The sequence below is a fragment of the Silene latifolia genome, chromosome 7 (genome assembly GCF_048544455.1).
Source record: "Silene latifolia isolate original U9 population chromosome 7, ASM4854445v1, whole genome shotgun sequence".
Lineage (NCBI taxonomy): Eukaryota > Viridiplantae > Streptophyta > Magnoliopsida > Caryophyllales > Caryophyllaceae > Silene > Silene latifolia.
In genome coordinates, this window is record NC_133532.1 from 78,476,148 (window position 1) to 78,484,634 (window position 8,487).

Consider the following 8,487-nt stretch of genomic DNA (forward strand, 5'->3'; position numbering starts at 1 on the left):
TCGAAGAAGAACAACGAATGGTGAAGATTCCCAATTCACTATTCCTTCAAATACCAGCAGGGGGCTTCCTCGTGGAACCCGCTCATTTCAAAAACAGTGATATGAAAATTCAAATTCGCTATTTCCACAGCGGCATCATGAGTTCGCTACTTTCAAAACAAGCCCACTTGACACGGCTATTCCCATGGTCCATCAATCGACCGCCTAATGGCTGGCGAGCCTTTGTCCGCAACCCATTCAAGGACAGATCCCGAAGATGCCTTGGGTACATTTCCTTACCTTGGTTGGCGAGCCTTTGTCCGCAAACACCAAGGATAGATCCCGAAGATGCCTCGGGTACATTTCCTTGTCATGGTTGGCGAGCCTTTGTCCGCAACCCATTCAAGGACAGATCCCGAAGATGCCTCGGGTACATTTCCTTACCACTGGCTGGCGAGCCTTTGTCCGCAACCTTTCAAGGACAGATCCCGAAGAAGTCTCGGGTACATTTCCTTACCACAGTTGGCGAGCCTTTGTCCAAAACCTTTCAAGGACAGATCCCGAAGATGCCTCGGGTACATTTCCTTACCATTGGCTGGCGAGCCTTTGCCCGCATCCTTTCGAGTACAGATCCCGAAGATGCCTCGGGTACATTTCCTTCCCCACAGCTGGCGAGCCATTGTCCGCAAACGCGCAAGGACATATCCGAAGATGCCTCAGGTATAACTCCTTCTTATGGCTGGCGAGCCTTTGTACGTAATCTAACGGACTTTAAACGACCCGCATGCATACGTCGACGGACTCTAAAATTCCCGACGACGGGTCCTTGACTCGTACCCTCGAGTCGCCTTGGCGTCGCCCTTCCCGACGACAGGTCCTTGGCCCGAATCCTTTCGAGCCGCCTCGACGTCGCTTAGGTCTCCAGGTTGTAATCTTCGATTGACCTGGGGGCTCAACTTTGACTTTCGCCCTGTCTAAGCCTCAGTCAAAGTGAGGGCTCTATAGATACCCGGTATCTGCTGAGACTCCAACAAACACCCGATGATTATCGGACTACAACATGTTTTGGAATCGCGGCGTTTGATCGACAGTTTGTGTAAACCTTTACGTCGGAAAACTTAAAACGATTTCGAAAATAAAACATCTCAAAACATTTCAAAAATACCTGGAGTGTTTAATACACGACGACGGGGTCGCAATGACACTAACTAGAGTCAAAACCGACACCGGACCAAAAACCGACTCAAAAATTCAAATCCCGACTCCAACAATGAGTCAAACCGAGTCAACCACCAAAAACAAAACTTTCCAAACCTTCTACCTTAAGTTTTCCCGGATTCATGAATGGTCAAGTACCAAACATGTGACTACAAAACCTAGGATAGAACAAATCATGATTGCGTTTGTTGTGAAAGTGACAACACAACTCGAAGAACCGCGACGTGGCTCGTGCCTCTTTGAGCAGCCCAAGTGGCCACGTCGCTCAAAACTCACAGAACCACTCATTCTCCTATAAATACCCCTCTAATGCCACCCATTTGAAACTTACGCGAGAGTCCGCCCCCTCACATCTCCCTTAAACTTCTATACTCGACGTCCTAAGTCACAAAATCGACACGTGTTTACGACTAACCGATCGTAAACACAAACCTTACACATATTGTTTGGTACCGTCGCCGTGCATTCGACCGACCCATTCAACCAACTCAACTAATCAATCAACATGTTTTAATTAACATATTTTAAACTCATTTTCAAAACAAAATCCTTTTTAAGGCACTTTTTAAACTTCTTTGATCGTGAGTAGTCGCTACGAGCAAACCGTCTCTAAAGTCGTCTACATCGCAAAATATCAATACACGTAAGTTTGAGGGTGTAAACAACTCACTTTATTACATGTATTTACTGTTTTTATGAGTCTATAAGCATGAACAATGCATAACACGATTCAAATATAGGTTAGACGAGCCAAAACCGAGTTTTGGCCTGAGGCAGAAGCCACTTATTGTGCAAGGTGGCTCGCGCCTCAATGGGGTGCCCAGGTCAGACTCAAACGTGTTTGAGTTCGTCTTTCCTTCAACGCTTTCTTTTATTTTTACTTCTTTCCTTTTACGGTTTTTACCATTTCGAATGTTTCAAACCATTTTTATGACAAATATATTAGCCATAATTCATAATCATCCTTGGTTCTTTATACCATGTCGGTTTAATCTAAGTGTGATGATTAACTTGACTAATTACAAAGAAATGAACTTAACATGATTAGTTCAAATCAATATTTTACATTTTTATTTGTAAACTATGCTTTTCAAACATGCAAGTCCGACAACGGATATTACTAACATAATAATAATTATTCCGAGTCATGCAAACAATACTTGCAAATTATTTAATCACAAATACGGTTTTAAACAACCTTTTCAAAAACCAGGAGACGCCCCCTTGGGTCGGCTCATGGCTCGTTCCCCAAGTGGCCGCCTGTTTTCATACTTTAAAACCAGGGTAGAGCCCCTTCCATCGCCAACAGGCTCGCGCCCTTATGGGTTTCCTGGCATTGTTCTGTCTCGTTTTTAGCATTTGTCTAGGACGATCCCGATTACAGTTAATCCGAATACATGACGGATCATATTGACAAGCTTACGTTTTTACACTTTGTCATTTGACATTCTTTTTCAATAAATGGATCGTGTTAAGCATCATAACCCGAATTTGGTAAATGGATGTTTAATTTCCGTTTTCACATGCAAATCAATCTAAATCCAAATTGACATCGTATACTTGATACTTGGATTAACAAACCGGCTTAGAAAGCTCACATGTTAGGTTAAACTTTTGGATGCACATTCATGTATTTTAACCGTTTTATCAACTTTTGCACTTAAACAACCACGATCGATCAGTAGAGGCCGCTAACGCGGGCGGGATTGGGTGTCCGATTAAAGGGCTTCCCAATACGTACCCTCACCCCTTACTCAGAACCTTTGGATAGTAGACGACCTTATCCAGGGCGTACGAGAGTCATTTTAGGCATAGAATGCTAAAAGGGGGACGAGTCCTTATCTTTAGTACCTATGTCAAACACTGCTTTGTGCTTCGTTTGACCGAGGTACAAAGTGGATTTGAACGGGTTCCAAGCATCCCACAAATGCTTGGTGGCGACTCCAAACATCTCTAATCGTTTCGCGACCCTTACCGAGACGAAACCGACCGATCTAAAGCAATCCGGTCGAAAGCATTTTTACGCCGCCGAGCGTGGCTTTCAAAAGACCGCTGCATGTCCACAGATTGGCCTGGCGTGCAGGTGGCCCGTGACCGCAGATCGATAGGTGGCCCAAATCCACAGACCGAGACATGGCCCATGTCCACAATTCGCCATTTGGAGTGTGATATTAGTGCACTTGAGCTCTCCCATTCCTAACCTTTTGCACACCGAATATGGCATGACACTCACACTTGCCCCAAGGTCACATAGAGCTTTGTTGATTGTAGTATCGCCAATGGTGCATGGAATAGAGAAACTACCCGGATCCTTTAGTTTTGGAGGTGAACTTCCTTATAGGATGGCACTACTCACCTTAGTGAAAGCAATAGTCTCAAGCTTCCGGATGGATTTCTTCTTTGTAAGAATATCTTTCATGTATTTCGCATAGGCCGGAACGTGATTGATCAATTCCGTAAATGGAATTGAGACTTCCAAGATTTTCACAATCTCCATAAACTTCCCAAAAACTTAGGCTTAGCCTGACGACTTGGAAATGGAAGTTGAATCATAATAGGCTCTTTCTCCTTAGCCTTCTCTTCATTCTCCTTTGAAACTTCTTGAATGGTGGTGGGTTCTTCTTCTTTCTTAGAGTCTTCAACTTTTTCCTTGTCACTAGCATTCATAACATCTTCATCAACGGGCCTCTTTGGCCCTTCATACCTTGTACCACTCCTCAAATGGATCGCACTCACCGACTCATGTCTTGGGGGATTACCTTGAGGTGGTAATTTCCCCTTTTGTCTTTGTGAACTAGAAGATGCTAATTGAGATATTTGGGTTTCCAACATCTTCGTGTGAGTTAGTATGTTGTTGATGGTGATGTCTTTTGCTTGACTATCCTTTTGCATTTGAGTGAAAAAATCTTGTTGGTTCTTTTGCATTTGGAGGACCGCTTTTTGAACATCAAAACCTTGGTCATTTGTTTGATTGTATGAAGGTTGGTTTTGATAACTTTGGTTTTGATTGTAAAAGGGTCTTTGAGCTTGGTTTCTCATTGGAGGTGTGGTGTATGTTGGTTGAGGGTTTTGAACATTTTGGCTTTTGTATGAGAGGTTGGGGTGGAATTTGGTGTTTTCATTGTAATAGTTGGAATAAGGGGTACCACTCTTATATTCTTGGAAAGCATTCACTTGTTCACTTGTTCCCATACATTCACTTTGGTCATGTCCCAAAGTTCCACAACTCTCACATACTCCACTTGGAATTGATGATGATGCTACCATAGCATTAACATGTTGCTTGGGTGATTTGGAGGCCTCTTCAAGTTTAGCCATAGCCTTCTCAAACTTCAAATTAATGGTGTCGATGTGAGCACTAAGTTGAGCACCCAATTGAGTAATAGAGTCCACCTCATGCTTTCCTCCTCTAGTAGCCTTCCGGGGTCTACTATATTGTGAGTTATGGACCGCCATTTCTTTAATCTTGTTCCATGTTAAGAATGTTTCGGGAGTCTTCATATAGACCATTCTAAAATTATTGTACAAGGAACCACTCGTTAAGTCCATGGTGTGGACAAGATCGACAAGTATCCTTGAATCTCTCCCATGCTTCATACAAAGATTCCTCGTCCCTTTGTTTGAACCCGGTGATTTGGGCTCTCAACATGTTAGGCTTCTCCGGAGGATAGAATTTCTTGTAGAAAGCAAGTGCCAATTTCTTCCAAGAGTCAATACCAAGAGTAGCCTTATCTAGGCTCTTCAACCATTGTTTCGCGGAACCAATCAAAGAAAAAGGAAATAAGACCCATCGAATTTGGTCTTGAGTAACTCTGGTTTGAGAAATCGCATTACAATAGTCACAAAAAGTCTTCATATGACAATGAGGGTCTTCACTAGGCATCCCCCCAGATTGACTTCTCTCAACTAGTTGTATAAATGCGGATTTTGCAATGAAATTACCGGTTAGATGTTGTGGGGTAGCAATACCATTTGGTAGGTTCTCCTCGGTTGGTACGGAATGTGATGAAAATTTAGGCATTGTGGGTTGATTTTGTGGTTGGTTTTGTGTTGGGTTATCCTCTCCTTCTTCATTATGAAATCGGATTCTCGACAAGTGATCCGCTGCCACATTCTCGGCCACCTTATTATATCTTATTTCTAAGTCAAATTCTTGGAGTAGCAAAATTCATCTCAACAATCTTGGTTTTGCCTCCTTCTTTATCAAGAGATGTCGAAGAGCACGGTGATCCGATAAAACAATCACTTTTGATCCAAGCAAATAGGAACGGAATTTGTCTAAGGCATAGACAATGGCAAGGAGTTCCTTCTCGGTAGTATCATAATTCACTTGGGAGGAGTCAACAATCTTACTTATATAATAGATAGCATGCAAAGCCCTTCCTACCCGTTGGCCAAGAACCGCTCCAACGGCGTAGTTACTTGCATCGCACATGATCTCAAATGGTAGTTCCCAATTTGGTGGTTGGATGATCGGTGCCGAGATTAGTGCTTCCTTAATTCTATTAAAGGCTTCAACACACTCATTAGTGAAGTGAAATTGGGCATCTTTAAGTAAGAGTTGAGTGAGGGGTTTCGCGATTTTTGAGAAATCTTTTATAAAGCCGCGATAGAAACCCGCGTGACCGAGAAAACTTCTCACGTCTCTAACATTCACGGGAGGTGGGAGTTTCTCTATCATCTCAACCATAGCCTTATCGACTTCAATGCCCTTTTCCGAGATTAAATGGCCCAAAACAATACCTTCATTGACCATAAAGTGACATTTTTCCTAATTCAAAACGAGACTAACATCTTCACATTTTTATAATACAAGAGAAAGGTTATGCAAGCAAGAGTCAAAGTCCTTCCCATAAACGCTAAAATCATCCATAAAAACTTCCATTATGGTTTCTAGATAATCAGAGAAGACACTCATCATGCATCTTTGGAAGGTAGCGGGGGCATTACAAAGCCAAAAGGCATTCTCCTATATACAAAAGTGCCATAAGGGCATGTGAAGGTGGTCTTATGTTGGTCATCCGGGTGTATTGGGATTTGGAAGAATCCTGAATACCCGTCAAGGTAGCAAAAGAATTTGTTAGAGGCTAACCTCGCAAGAATTTGGTCAATGAATGGTAGGGGAAATGATCCTTTCTTGTTGCGGAATTCAATTTTCGATAGTCAATACACATACGCCAACCGGTGATCTTCCTTGTGGTTATTAGCTTATTCTTATCATTTGTTACCACCGTGGTACCTCCTTTCTTAGGTAACACTTGAACGGGGCTAACCCACAAGGAATCCGATATAGGATATATGATTCCCGCATCAAGTAATTTCATAACCTCCGCTTTTACAGCTTCTTGCATGTGGGGGTTTAATCTCCTTTGAGATTGGATGGTAGGTCTATGGTCTTCTTCTAGATGAATTCTATGCATGCAAAAATCGGGACTTATCCCCTTAAGATCATCTAGACTATAACCTATAGCCTTTTCATGTTGTTTTAACACATCAAGCAAACTTTTCAGTTGGTTCTCATCAAGTTTGTCATTAACAATCACGGGTTTAGTTTTAGATTTATCAAGTTAAGCATATTTCAAATTTGGGGGAAGGGGTTTTAGAGTTGGAACTTGTACCTCACTTTCTTCCATTGAAGATTCATTAAGGACTTGCTCCATTTCCATTAGACATTCCATTCTCATGGCATATTGATGCGTGTATTTTATATAAGGTTTCTCCCTCATTTTTACACGCATTTCTGTACTATTTATGTAGCATCTAGCTACAAATACCCCCGAATATTCTACTTTGGTTCATTTTATGTAATTTGCAGGAATAAACCAGAGAGGAGCTAAATCGAGCCTAATTTGCCCCAATTGCATGCATTTATGGAGAATAAGGAGCCGGAGCTTGGAATCTGACATTTTGGAGACGCGTGAGCTGGTTTCGGAAGGTGTTTCAATGTCTAGCGTGCCTAAACAGCTCGATCGAGTGGTTTTCTACTCGATCGAATGCTTTATATGCCTAAGGATGCTCGATCGACCATTTCGAGTATACACAAGAGGAGACAAAGCAAGAAGTGCTCGATAGAGTGGTTTATTTCTACTCGATCGAGTGATTTGGCGTTAGTTTGCTCGATCGAGTGATTTGGCGTTAGTTTGCTCGATCGAGTGGTTTATTTCCACTCAATCGAGTATTTTGTGCTGCTTTAGTTTATTTTCCGCCTAATTATCTTATGGGCTTTTGTACTTAGTCCATAGATTAGGTTTAGGAGGGATTTTTTTCGTATATGACTGAGAGAGGAACTACGTACTCTCTATCTCGTTCACCTTCACTGTACTTCCGACTACTGTTCTTAAATTTGTTCTTCCTTTACACTTTGCTACTCGAATCTGGATTTACGATTGGTATTTTATTCTTCCTTCATCCCTTAATCACAATTATTGCTCTAATTCCTTTTTCCCTTTATTGTTATTATTGTTCCTTTATTCAATCCTTCATCAGTTCTATTATCATGTTTAGTTTTGATTATCTATTTGTTGTTATTGTTGCTGATTCAATAATGATGAGTAGCTAATTCCCTTCTGCTAAGACTAAAGGGGATCCATAATTATGAGGGAATGGTAATCGTTTTATTTGGTTAATGCTGGTATAATCTTTGTTGTTAATCTGCGCAATTAATCGTATGTCTGTCTATTTGAGTCGACGCATTTAGGCATTTATATCTTAGTGACCCTTGACCTGGACCGAAAGGTTGGAATAGGCGAGACTAGTAGCGAACAATAGAGCATTGTAGTTAGGGCGAAAGCTAAGCTATTTGTGCTTTAGGGCGAATTGAGACCGAAAGGAGATATTCACTGCTCCTCAGACCGTATCTGCATTGACCTGAGACCTAGATTACTTGACTGAATGATTATGGTGAACCGTCTGTCTTAGCTGTTTTCTCCACTTGATTTATCTTTATTCTCTTATTTTCTCTTCCTTATCTTTATCATTAGTTTAGAATCAATCATTTAAAACCCCCTAAATTGGTTACCGAGACGGACTTAGACTAAGCTAACATTTTCCCATCTCCATGTGGATTCGACCCGACTTCCCTAGCTATATTAGTTAGAGCCAGTTGGTATTTTTGATAGGTATCGACGCTTACTGTCAAATTTTGGCGCCGTTCTTGGGGAGGTGGCGCAATTTTGTTGCTTTATTTAAGTTTGTTTCTCGTCTCAAGGAATTTATTCCTTGAGACTGATCTCATTTTTTTTTCAAAGTTTTTGATTAGCTTTGCAGGTTAGAAGTTGCTTTGTGAAATCT

The 8,487-nt window shown here is 41.6% G+C and overlaps 1 non-coding gene across 1 annotated transcript; it reads left to right on the top strand.

Annotated features, from left to right (window-relative positions):
- Positions 1 to 4,739: 4,739 nt before the first annotated feature.
- LOC141593891 (small nucleolar RNA R71) lies at positions 4,740 to 4,846 on the top strand. The gene has a single exon (XR_012521947.1). It is a non-coding gene; the product is annotated as a small nucleolar RNA R71 (small nucleolar RNA).
- The last annotated feature ends 3,641 nt before the right edge of the window (positions 4,847 to 8,487 follow it).